The sequence below is a fragment of the Erythrolamprus reginae genome, chromosome 4, assembly GCF_031021105.1.
Source record: "Erythrolamprus reginae isolate rEryReg1 chromosome 4, rEryReg1.hap1, whole genome shotgun sequence".
Classification (NCBI taxonomy): Eukaryota; Metazoa; Chordata; class Lepidosauria; order Squamata; family Dipsadidae; genus Erythrolamprus; species Erythrolamprus reginae.
The window spans coordinates 7,254,702-7,267,186 of NC_091953.1; the positions used below are offsets into that span (position 1 = coordinate 7,254,702).

General features: G+C 42.1%; 1 protein-coding gene across 7 annotated transcripts in view; it reads right to left on the reverse strand.

The window, feature by feature from the left end:
• Positions 1–12,485, reverse strand: part of DLG2 (discs large MAGUK scaffold protein 2) — a 1,028,485-nt gene that overhangs the window by 183,387 nt on the left and 832,613 nt on the right. The gene's annotated exons all lie outside the window — the stretch shown is intronic.

The window sequence follows — 12,485 nt, forward strand, 5'->3', positions numbered from 1 at the left end:
AATAATAATAATAATAATAATAACAACAACAACAACAACAACAACAACAAAAACGAGTTGGAAGGGACCTTGGAGGTCTTCTAGTCCAACCCTCTGCTTAGGCAGGAAACCCTACACTACTTCAGACATCCAACATCTTCTTAAAAAACTTCCAGTGTTGGAGCATTCACAACTTCTGGAGGCAAGCTGTTCCACTGATTAATTGTTCTAACTGTCAGGAAATTTGTCCTTTGTTCTAAGTTCCTTCTCTCCTTGTTCAATTTCCACCCGTTGGTTCTTGCTCTACCCTCAGGTGCTTTGGAGAATATGGGTCTTCTTTGTGGCAGCCCCTGAGATATTGGAAGACTGCTATCATGTCTCCCTTTCAGATTAAAACCTGAAAATTGGGGATTACAAAGGCTAGGTTCACCCATGTGTAAAATTGAATCCAAGCCATCTTATTATTTAGGTAAGAATAATGTGAAGCCAGAGTATATTTCAGAAGAGGAGGTAACCTGGAGCAGAATTTATTAAATTGCCGTTATGCAGAGCACAAACCCATTTAGACATTCAAAACCAACCTAGATGATTCATCCCCAAAGTGCTCATATATTCTTCAGTCCTTGTTTAGATGTATCCAAGATACTAATTACCACCATCTTTTTAATTTGGCTTTGTGACTTTTTCATAGATCCTGCCCCAGGTTCTCCGCTGTTAAACTGCCCCAAGGTCATTGTGATGGAAACTTAGAGGAATGATATTAGCAATAGTAAAGCAAGAATTATACTAATATTGATAATAATAATAATGCAACAAATGCCTTGCCTGCAAAAAATGAAATAACCACCAGAGGGCAGTGGGACAGAATTAGATTTGTCCAGCTCGTTGCTGCCCTCTAGTTGCAACTCTAAATAACAAGAACAATAATGACAATAATAATAGCAAATCTGCACAATATCACCACACTCAGATCATTATACAGAGAATAAAAATAAAACATTAAGAGAATAGAGGAAGTAAATACAGAAAAAGGTCACCTGGCTATGGCTTTACCACCGAGAAACTAAAAAAGGGAAGCTCTGGCCATGTGCCATCTGGCAAGGCAGCCGTTCTGAAATGTCTAATATCTGGGCTAAAATGCACATTTGTCTTTCCCGACTCTATTTTATATGCTTTTTCTTTTGCTTCCTCACAACCCCATCTGTTGTGGTTAACTCTGGCCCAGCTCCTGCCCCAAGGACTGTGGATGTGGGGGAGACATCCACATGCTGCAGGCCTGTTTTGCCCCCGGTGGAATCTGCTGATGAAGGCTCCTCTGACCAAGAAGACATGAGTGACAGGGAGGAGGAGAGTGTGGCAGACAGCTCAGAAGGAGATCAATTATCTAGCTCCTCCTTGGATTCAGAACAAGAGTTAATGATATAGCCACGCATGCGGAGAGCGATGCATAGGCAGCAACAACTGAGAGATTATTATCAAAGAAAATGAGGCCACCTGTGGTTGGGTGGGGCTGTGGTAATTAGTGAGGCTGCTATAAATAGCAGCCTGTGGGTTTGGCCATTGTGGAGGATTATCTGATCGTTGTGTTTCGTGACTGCTTTACTGACTTTGACCTTTTGTGTGCTGATTTTTCCCCGCTTTGAAACTAAACCAGAGCAAAGTGTGTTTCACTTTGTGAAAGAAGGACTGTGATTTGCCTCACAGCTGCAAGCTAAGTATCACAGAACTGATAAGGGACTTGTACAAATTACCAGTTTGTTTGGAGACGAGTGCTCTTGGCTATACCAAAAGAGGGCTTGGTTTAAGTGAATTTTCATTATAAAGAACATTGTTTTGAATTTTCAAACGTGTGTGTGTCTGAAATTTGTAACTGTGAATTTGTGAGAGGAGTCTACCAGAGAGCCCGACAGAACACCATCCAGCATTTGCAAGAAGCTATGGCTCAAGGTAACACCGACAAATCAATATTTCTCCCAAATATGCCCGGAGAGGACTCCTTTGGGGAAGGCAAACATCGAATCCAGTATTGGGCTGCCCCCTGGGATCGCCGATCCGGTAGCAGAAACGGTGATGTGTGAGCATCTGTGCCTTCCCTCGGTGCGCATGCGTGCCCCCGTGAACCCCCATGTGAGAATTTGCTTTTGCCTGCATGAGATTTTAATAGTGTGAGATTTCGGTGATTTTTGGCGTTTCTTTGCTTCTGCGCATTTGCGGAAGCAAAGAAATCACCGAAAATCGCCGAAATCTCGCACGTGAGAGCGTCCTCATGTGAGATTTTGGCAATTTTTTGGGATTTCTCTGTTTCCACGCATGCGCAGAAGCAAATGATTGCGCGGGGTGCATGTGCCCACTGCCGCCTGGGAACGCGCACCACCCTCTGGGACCGATTCAATCAGGAAAGGTAAGTGTGGCCCTTCAATGATCGAATCCTATTATACATTTTATGCAAAGCAAACCAGGAACTGGTTGTTCTTGGTAAAGAAATAAGACCTTTGTGTTTTCATGTGTTTTTTATATAGTAGTAACATCATCATATTTCAGTTGGAAGGAATTATCGTATTTTTCAGAATATAAGATGCACACTCCCCCCTACGAAAAAAAGTGGGTGAAATTTTTGGTGTTTCTTATCGACTGAATATGGGCCTGTTTTGGGGCTTCTAAACCCTTCACACATGGTGTTTTGGCCCTTCTTGCTTCCAGAAGCACTCTGAAGGACAAAAAGCAGTGATGGTCCCCTACAGGTACGGTCAGGTACGCAGTACCGGTAGCTACTGTTGTGGTTGGCTCTGGCTCAGCTCCTGCCCCAAGGAATGTGGAGGTGGAGGTGGGGGAAACATCCACATTACCACAGGTCTGTTTTGCTCCTGATAGAATCTCCCGACGAAGGCTCCTCTGACGAAGGAAGCGTGAGTAGCAGGGAAGAGGGGAGTTTGGCAGACAGCCCAGGAGGAGATCAATCATCCTTATCATCCCTGGATTCTGAACAAGAACTTATGACACATCAACGCATGCGTAGAGTGAGGCATTGGAGAAAACAACTGAAGGATTATTACAGGAGATAAGTGAGGCCACCTGTGGTTGGGTGGGGCTGCTATAATTAGTGCTACAGATAAAAAGAACAGCGTGCTGGTTTAGCCTTGTGGAAATTTATCTGATTCATAGTTTCGTCAAGATCGTGGTTTTGCTGTTTCCCTGTTCAAGACTGTGTGTGGACTTTCTGGACTTTGGAATTGGACTCAATTTCCCAGTTATTGGGTGAGAAATTGGATTGCATTTAACATGTGCATGTGTGTACCAGAAAATCCCTTTGACATTTAAAAAGGGAGCTTTTTCTGCTTTTCTGTTGATAAAGACTTTTGGTTTTCCTTCTATCGTGTGGTGTGTGTCTTTTTGGACTAATTACCCTGTAATTACGGATGGTTGGGACACACCGGCAGAACAGCTACACAGTACCAACAGCAAAATTTTGATTGTTTTTCTTTTTTTCCCTTCTGGGCTCTGGGTATGTTTTTCCTATTGCAGTTAAAGAGGTTTAATGTGTATAATTTTAGAACAGCTGTGCGCGTGTGTGTGTACATACACTTTATATAGTAGATAATCAGAGGTGGGCTACTACCCAGACTGGTGGGGGAGAATGCAGTGGGGGTAGCGAAAATGGAGCTCCACCCCAGAGCACCCAATTTGCACTAAAAGATGTTGAAACAAAATGCATAAGCCATGTCCACAGTGTGGTAGTAAAATTTCTGGTAGCCCATCACTTTTGGGACCTGGGGAGGCCGAAAACACGATGTGCAGAGGCCAAAACATATTTTTATTCTTGCTTTCCTCCTGTAAACCTATGTGCATCTTATAGGCCAAAGATACTGTATATCCTCAAGGGTTTAGCCTATGTTAAAATATAATGCTTCTAGGGTTTTTTTCTTTAAAGAACCTTCCATACTGAGTGTTGGTTTGGTCATGGAAGGCATCCTTAATCTGCTAAAACTGTGGATGTGATCCTTCCTTATGGCTGGTAAGGTCAGCAAATCTATCAGGAATCCTGATGGCCAATGCAACTCCAAATCTCAACCAGCAAATGCTCTGTCCTACACATCGGCAAAAAGAATCAGAACTTCAAATACAAACTTAATAAACAAATTATCACAGATAATCCCCACTCGGTCAAGGACCTCGGGATGCTAATAACTAAAGATCTAAGTGCCAAAGCCCACTGCAACAACATCGCTAAGAAGGCCTCAAGAGTTGTTAATCTAATGCGACGTAGCTTCTACTCTGGAAATCTCACACTACTTACCAGAGCTTACAAAAGTTTCGCCAGACCCATCCTAGAATACAGCTCATCTGTTTGGAACCCATATCGCATCTCAGACGTTAAGACCCTTGAAAATGTTCAAAGATACTTCACAATAAGAGCCCTTCATTCCGCCACTCGAAACAGAATACCCTACTTGGGGCTTACTCAACTAGCCACAATTAAACAAACCACAACTAAGGATGTGTGAATTTCGCAATAGGCTTAAGAGCTCCTGAGAAAGTAAGCTTTTAAATCATGATTAAGTCATACTTTGTGAGAACAGATGTTAACTGTGGACAAATGGCAACCTTTCCTTTCTATCAATGAAATCAATGAAAGTGGGGAAAAGGAATTCTGTGGCAAAAATTAATTTGCAAAAAATAAAATAGATAGGCATAATCTGTAATTTTTGGGGACCACATCGACCGCCTCTCACTTTTTCCAATCTCAATTAAAACTCCCAGAATCAAGCTTCTGAATTAGGAACAATTCTGGTTTCATTCTAACTTGAATCAAATTTCTTTTAGAGATTAGCGGTTTTCTGTTTTCTCAATAACATTTCACAATAAAATTCATTTTCCAGTTGCACTGCGATTAAACTATGTTTTTTTAAATGAAAGAATAATTAAAATAGAAACATAGAAGATTGACGGCAGAAAAAGACCTCCTGGTCCATCTAGTCTGCCCTTATACTATTTACTGTATTTTATCTTAGGATGGATATATGTTTATCCCAGACATGTTTAAATTCAGTGACTGCAGACTTACCAACCACGTCTGCTGGAAGTTTGTTCCAAGCATCTATTACTCTTTCAGTAGAATAATATTTTCTCACATTGCTTCTGTTCTTTCCCCCAACTAACCTCAGATTGTGCCCCCTTGTTCTTGGATTCACTTTCCTATTAAAAACACTTCCCTTCTGAACCTTATTTAAGTTTTTAATATATTTAATATGATGTTTCAATCATGTCCCCCCCTTTCCCTCCCAACTCTGTTATTATTATTAAACATAGAAACATAGAAGATTGACAGTAGAAAAAGACCTCATGGTCCATCTAGTCTGCCCTTATGCTATTTCCTGTATTTTATCTTAGGATGGATATAGGTTTATCCCAGGCATGTTTAAATTCAGTTACTGTGGATTTACCAACCACGTCTGCTGGAAGTTTGTTCCAAGCATCTACTACTCTTTCAGTAGAATAATATTTTCTCACATTGCTTCCGTTCTTTCCCCCAACTACCCTCAGATTGTGCACCCTTGTTCTTGTGTTCACTTTCCTATTAAAAACACTTCCCTCCTGAACCTTATTTAACCCTTTAACATATTTAAATGTTTCGATCATGTCCCCCCCTTTTCCTTCTGTCCTCCAGACCATACAGATTGAGTTCATTAAGTCTTTCCTGATCAGTTTTTAATAATTAAATTTAATAATTTAATAATTATTTAACAATTAAAATCAAAGCATATCTCCCAGGCTGCCGTTGGCTGATTAATTAGGCAGCAACTCATAGTATGTTTCCTGATATCTCCTGATTTCTATTCAAGCATCAACTCATATGGAATTCTTCTCTTTTTTTTTGCTTTAATTAAAATAAAACTATGGCAATAATAATAATCGCAGTAGAAGAGGCAGCAGATCCAAGGAGAGCTGTAGAAACTTGCAGTGTTTCTGTAAATTACACACTGCTCAAGAAACCCATAAAGGGAACACTTAAACAACAGAATATAACTCCAAGTAAATCAAACTTTTGTGAAATCAAATTATCCACTTAGGAAGCAACACTGATTGACAGTCAATTTCACATGCTGTTGTGCAAATGGAATAGTTGTGCAAGTGAAATATTCAATGAGAATATGTCATTCATTCAGATCTAGGATGTGTTATTTGAGTGTTCCCTTTATATTTTTGAGCAGTATAGTTTCCAAGGCAATACAAGTAGTCCTTGACATACAACAGTTCACTTAGTGAAAAAAGTGACACGGGATCTTTTTTCACACTTTGTAGCATCCCCATGGTCACACCAAAATTCAGTCATTGAGCAACTGATTGATATTTTAAGATTTGTAGATTGCAAGTCCCAGAATCCTCCAGCCTGGAGAATTCTGGGAGTTATAATAATAATAATAATAACAACAGAGTTGGAAGGGACCTTGGAGGTCTTCTAGTCCAACCCCCTGCTTAGGCAGGAAACCCTACACTATTTCAGACGGATGGTTGTCCAACATCTGCTTAAAACCTTCCAGTGTTGGAACATTCACAACTTCTGGAGGTTCCACTGATTAATTGTTCTGGCTGTCAGGAAATTTCTCCTTAGTTCTACGTTGCTTTTCTCCTTGTTTAGTTTCCACCCATTGCTTCTTGTTCTACCCTCAGGTGCTTTGGAGAATAGGTTCTTCTTTTTGTCAACCCCTGATATATTGGAACACTGCTATCATGTCTTCCCTGGTCCTTCTTTTCATTAAACTAGCCATGCCCAGTTCCTGCAACCGTTCTTCATATGTTTTAGCCTCCAGTCCCCTAATCATCTTTGTCGCTCTTCTCTGCACTTTTTCTAGAGTCTCAACATCCTTTTTGCATTGTGGCGAGCAAAACAGAATGCTGTATTCCAAGTGTGACCTTACCAAGGCTTTATAAAGTGGCATTAACACTTCACGTGATCTTGATTCTTTCCCTCTGTTGATGCAGCCTAGAACTGTGTTGGCTTTTTTGGCAGCTGCTGCGCACTGGGCACTTTGAAGTTGAAGTCCACAAGTTTTAAACTTTGTCAGGTTTGCGGGCCCCTGTTCTAAAGAAAAGATATTCTTCCAAAACAAACAAAAGAGAGATTTTTGGGGTGGGGGGGTGGGAAGGGAACATGCAGCCATGGGATTTAGGTTCTTGAAAGAAAATTTCAACACAGATTGCATGCAAATGCTTTGAATTCTTGGAATTGATTGGAAATCAGGTGTGATCAACACAGCTGTCAAAACAAGTTGGAGCTGGTTGTGAAGTATGGCCAAGCAGGGGAAGATTAATATTGTGTCTGATCTTAGAAGATCTTAAATGAGATATATTATTTAGGGAGTGTATAAGAATCAGTCATTTCCCCGCCCACAAGAAAGGATTGCTTTTTGATTTCTGTGTGTGTCTCCCCTGCTAAGCCAGTTATTAGCAATGGTTCATTGAATAAATTAAGTTCATTCAAATGGTGTGTTTTGATACATTCGTAACTGGGGGCAGAACAGAAATATAGGATAGGGCGGGGTTGGTCATTGGAACTACTGGTTCACCTGAACCAGTCTGAACCAGACCACTGGTATCTTATCTATATTCAGATCGGCTTCCTATCTCACCCTACTTCCCCACACAAAAAAGGATTATGCAATGAAAAAGCAAACCAAAACACACAACCAATGTAATTGGCCAGCATTGAACTAATATCTAAAAATTGCATTACGGCACACAATCAAAATATTGAGCAATGAATGATTGATATTCGAAGTGAGAAGCGGGTAGAAGAAACAATAAGTTTAGAAGTACAATGGGGAGACCGGACTTCTAGTTGGCAGAGGAAAAAGGACTCCGTGCTAGGAGGGGACTCTATGGTGGGGGAACTGGACTTCTGGTTGGCAGAGGAAAGAGGACTCCGTGCAAGGAAGAGACTCTATGGTGGGGGAATCGGACTTCTGGTTGGCAGAGGAAAAAGGACTCCGTGCTAGGAGGAGACTCTATGGTGGGGCAACCAGACTTCTGGTTGACAGAGGAAAAAGGACTCCATGCTAGGAGGAGACTCTATGGTGGGGGGACTGGACTTCTGGTTGGCAGAAGAAAAAGGACTCAGTACTAGGAGGAGACTCTATGGTGGGGGAACCGGACTTCTGGTTGGCAGAGGAAAAAGGACTCCGTGCTAGGAGGAGACTCTATGGTGGGAGAACCGGACTTCTGGTTGGCAGAGGAAAAAGGATTCCGTGCTAGGAGGAGACTCTATGGTGGGGGAATCAGACTTCTGGTTGGCAGAGGAAAAAGGACTCCATGCTAGGAAGAGACTCTATGGTGGGGGAATCGGACTTCCGGTTGGCTCTAATCAGGGCCTCCGGTTAGGACCTTTGTAGCTCTTTGAGTGTTTCTGGTTGCCGACCCCTGATTTAATCCACGGCATTCACAGAACTGTTCCCCTTTTCTCCCCAACACACAAATTCCTCACCCCCAAAAAAACTTTACACGGTTTCATGTACAGGTCACAAACTCGTTACACAAGTGAGCAAACTTCTTGGTACAATTCGGCATAGCATCAAGACAGCTGCAAAGAGTCAAGGTTTTTAAGAAGGAAGTCTTCCGAGAAATAAAATAAGTTTTTCTTTTTTTAAAATAATCAACAGGTGGGAAGGCAACTTTCTAAGCTTGTCAATCTAACCGCTGGCACATGCTGCCTTTTCCGGTTTCGTATTTTGCAAAAACGGAGCGACATGAAAAAGAACCACGCTGAATATATATATATATATATAGTTTTAAAAAAGCACTACATCGAAGCAGATTCCCAGAAATCTGGTGTCTGAGCACTTTTTAAAGACACAATGAAAGAAGGCATAGGTTCTTCTCCCTTTCCAGCAGGCAGAAGTGAACAACAACAGCAACAACCACGAAAAGAAAAGGGAACACAAGAGTTGGTTTTGTTTGACTCAGTGCTTGGATTTCTTGCACTCATGAAATATCCCTATTGGATCACAGCTATCCCTGCTCCAGGTGGGACACACCTACCAAGGGAAGTCATATCTGCAAAGAGAGAAAGAAATCACTAGGGCCAGACCCATAAAGGACACCCCAACGTGCTCAAACAAATAAGGACACCTTCCATTGTTAAGGTTAACACAACCACGGGACTCATGTTTCCCAACTTCTCCAACTGGGAAATTCTAGGAGTTGACGTCCACCCATCTTCATAAGAGCATAAGAACCTAAGAAGAGCCATACCTGAATCAGGCCAAAGCCCATCGAGTCCAGCATTCTGTGTCACGCAGTGGCCCACCCATTGTCCATGGGGATCTTGAGCAGAAAGAGAAGGCAAGACCCTTCCTTTCCCTTGACCCCCAACAAATGGAACCCAAGGGAAAATCCTGCCTGCCTCAACCAACATAGAGGCGGCACATGGACATCTGGAGTTGGTTCCAAAGGGTCAGAGCCGCCACAGAGAAGGCTCTTCCCCTGGGTCCCGCCAGATGACATTGTTTCATCGCCAGGACCCGGAGAAGGCCAACTCTGTATGACCTAACCGGTCGCTGGGATTCGGCAGAAGGCGGTCTCGGAGATATTGTGGTCCGATGCCATGAATATATATGCCACCTCTATGTTGGTTGAGGCAGACAGGATTCCCTTGGGTACCATTTGATGGGGGTCAAGGGAAAAGGAGGGTCTTGCCTTCTCTTTCTGCTCAAGATCCCCATGGACAATTGGTGGGACTCTGTGTGACACAGAATGCTGGACTCGATGGGCTTTGGCCTGATTCAGCAGGGCTCTTCTTATGTTCTTAAATAGATTTCCACACATATATTGTTTATATTTACTGTGTTGTACGTGCCACCAGTGGCACCCGTCTCATAGGTTCGCCATCCCTGGGATAAACAAATACCCAGGCAATGCCGGGTTATCAGCTAGTTGTTTAATAATCCAGCTGGCTGTGACACTTCTCAGATGTTTGAAGGAATAAGTAGCAGGAGACTTAAAAACTTTTCTTTCTCATTGTTATGTTTTGGCATGTCCTTGAGGCACCCCTGACCCATTTTGAGCCGGTGTGTATGGGGAATTGGGAGCACGTTTCTCTTGCAGGAATAAACCCCCACCCCCCCGGTCTGTCATCTGTCATTTCCTCCGATCGTTCTTTCGGTTGGACAGAAATGATAATCCAGGTTCCCAGGTGATCTGTGTTCGCTCCCAGCTATCTCGCCTCAGGCCCGAGTGCGAAAAATTTGTTTGCAAACATCTGCTTAAACCAGAAGAGGCAAACTCATTAAAAGGGCCAGTGATTAGCGGTGGGTAATGAAGCCCAGGGTGGTTTCCGAAACAGACAGGCATCTGATGCCCTTTTGAGAAAGCGGATATATGGGTCAGGACACTTGGCAGGGGGGTTTATCTCCCGCCCACCTCGTACAATGAGCGTCTTTGTCTTTAACGGGGAAATGGACACAAATTAATGGGATACACGTTCTAGGATGGTTCACTTCAGGAGGGATGTGTGTTGCACGAAATAAAAAGCATTCTTGGCATAACAAAGACACCTAATGCAAGAGAATATTTGCAACTTAGGATACTCAAGTCTTCCTAGGGCAGTGATGGCAAACCTATGACACAGGTGCCATAGGTGGAACCCAGAGCCATATCTGCTGGCACACAAGTTGTTGCCCTAGCTCATAGAAACATAGAATATTGATGGCAGAAAAAGACCTCATGGTCCATCTAGTCTGCCCTTATACTATTTCCTGTATTTTCTCTTACAATGGATCTATGTTTATCCCAGGCATGTTTAAATTCACTTACTGTGGATTTACCAACCACGTCTGCTGGAAGTTTGTTCCAAATATCTACTAATCTTTCAGTCAAATAATATTTTCTCACATTGCTTCTGATCTATCCCCCAACTAACCTCAGATTGTGTCCCCTTGTTCTTGGGTTCACTGAAAATAGTTCTCCCCTGAACCTTATTTAACTCTTTAACATATTTAAATGTTTCGATCATGTCCCCCCCCTTCCCTTCTGTCCTCCAGGCTATGCTGATTGAGTTCATGAAGTCTTTCCTGATAGGTCTTATGCTTAAGACCTTCCACCATTTTTGTAGCCAGTCTTTGGACCTGTTCAATTTGATCAATATCTTTTGGTGGGTGAGGTCTCCAGAACTGAACACAGTATTCCAAATGTGGTCTCGCTAGCGCTCTATACAGTGGGATCACAATCTCCCTCTTCCTGCTTGTTATACCTCTAGCTATGCAGCCAAGCATTCTACCTGCTTTCCCTACCGCCTGACCGCACTGTTCACCCATTTGGAGACTGTCAGAAATCACAACCCCTAAATCTTCCTCTTCTAAAGTTTTTGCTAGCACAGAACTGGCAATACAATACTCAGATTGAGGATTCCTTTTGCCCAAGTGCATTATTTTACATTTGGAAACATTAAACTGCAGTTTCCATTGCTTTGACCACTTATCTAGTGAAGCTAAATCAGCTCAGCTCCAACATGCATGTGTATGCTGGCCAGCTGATTTTTGGCTCACACAGAGGCTCTGGGAGGGCGTTTTTGGCTTCCAGAGAGCCTCCAGGGTATGGGGGAGGTAATTTTTATCTTCCCCTAGCTCTAGGGGAGCCTTTGGAGCCTGGGGAGGACAAAACACCAGCCTACTGGGCCCACCAAAAGTTGGGAAACAAGCCATTTCCGATCTTCAGAGGGCCTCCAGGGGGACGGGAGAAGCTGTTTTTGCCATCCCCAGGCATTGGATTATGGGTGTGGGCACTCACACATGTGCGATAGTGTGCGTGCATGCTCTTTCGGCACTCGAGGGAAAAAAGGTTTGCCATCACTGTCCTAGGGGAAGAGCCTTTTTTATTGTTTTAATAATTGATTGATTAGCTTAATGGGGTTTTATTGCTAGTAATATTTGAGTATTGTTTTATTGTTGTAAGCCGCCTAGAGTCCTGCGGGATTGGGTGGCATATAAATCAAATAAATAACTAAATAACTGAATAACTAAATAACCAAATAACTTAAATAAGTAAATAATTAAAGAGAAACATAGAGACATAGAAGATTGAAGGAAGAAAAAGACCCCCTGGTCCATCTAGTCTGCCCTTATACTATTTCCTGTATTTTATCTTAGGATGGATCTATGTTTATCCCAGGCATGTTTAAATTCAGTTACTGTGGATTTACCAATTACTACTCTTTCAGTAAAATAATATTTTCTCACATTGCTTCTGATCTTTCCCCCAACTAACCTCAGATTGTGCCCCATAACTAAATAACTAAATAACTAAATAACTAAATAACTAAATAACTAAATAACTAAATAACTAAATAACTAAGTAACTAAGTAACTAAGTAACTAAGTAACTAAGTAACTAAGTAACTAAGTAACTAAGTAACTAAGTAACTAAGTAACTAAGTAACTAAGTAACTAAGTAACTAAGTAACTAACTAACTAACTAAGTAACTAAGTAACTAAGTAACTAACTAACTAACTAACTAA